The sequence below is a fragment of the Armigeres subalbatus genome, chromosome 3 (genome assembly GCF_024139115.2).
Source record: "Armigeres subalbatus isolate Guangzhou_Male chromosome 3, GZ_Asu_2, whole genome shotgun sequence".
Taxonomy (NCBI): Eukaryota; Metazoa; Arthropoda; class Insecta; order Diptera; family Culicidae; genus Armigeres; species Armigeres subalbatus.
Genome location: NC_085141.1, coordinates 422,320,130 through 422,321,273, shown reverse-complemented (window position 1 = coordinate 422,321,273; position 1,144 = coordinate 422,320,130).

The following is a 1,144-nucleotide window of genomic DNA, read 5'->3' as shown; positions in this document are numbered from 1 at the left end:
TAGGAAATTCCGAAGAATTTCGAGGAAATTCAGAAGAATTTCGAGCAAATTCCGAAGAATTTTCCAAAGAAATTCCGAAGAATTTTCCAAAGAAATTCCGGAGAATTTCTCCAGGAAATTCTGAAAAATTTCCAAAGGAAACTCCAAAGAATTTTCCTAGTCAATTCCGAGGAATTTTCCGAGGAAATTCGAAGAATTTTCCTAAGAAATTCCGAAGAATTTTCGAGGAAAATCCGAATAATCTCCCTAGAAAATTCCGAAGAATGTCCCGAGGAAATTGCGAAGAATTTCGAGGAAATTCCGAAGAGCTTGTCGAGGAAATTCCGAAGAATTTCCGTGGAATTTCCGAGGAATTTCCCAAGGAAGTTCCAAAGTATTTCCCAAGGAAATTCCGAAGAATTTTCCAACGAAATTCCGAAGAATTTATCAACGAAATTCGAAGAATTTCCCAAGGAAATTCCGAAGAATTTCCCAAGTAAGTTCCAAAGAATTTCTAAAGAAAATTCCGAAGCATTCTTCAAAGAAATTACGAATAATTATTTAAGGAAATTACTAAGAGTTTCCGAAGGAAATTACGAAGAATTTCTTCATAGTCATTCCAATAGGGGAATGACGGCTTTGGCAGGTTTTGTTCTATTATTGTCAGGTCATTTTTTATGACTGATTATGCTCTAATGTGGCCTAAACATTCTTTGCATATCAAAGAATATTGTGGCCAAATTTCATAAAATTCGGTCGACAAAACCCCCCCTACCAATAATAAAACAAAACCTGCCAAAGCCGTCTTTTCCCTTTATTGATAGCCTACTGTAGATGCATTTTTTTAATGGCAACTGAAACTTGAAAACTACAGTAGCATGAAAGAGAAGATCAGTAGGTGTTCAATTCAACGCGTTCTTGAAATTTCATTCACCAGAGTTTGGCCTTTCCGTGCGTAAGTACTTCGCCCGTGGCCGAGGCTTTTCGTGTCAATCAATTTCAAAGACAATTTGTGTCAAAATCCTGAGCAAGCACAAAAACTCGAGAAGATTCCTCCATCGAGTGGCACCCAACTAATTACACTGATCGTCGATCGCACTTCAGTGGCTGTGCAAAACGTTTGTCTTCCCAACGGATGGTTAACCCGTTATGATGGCTTACTTCG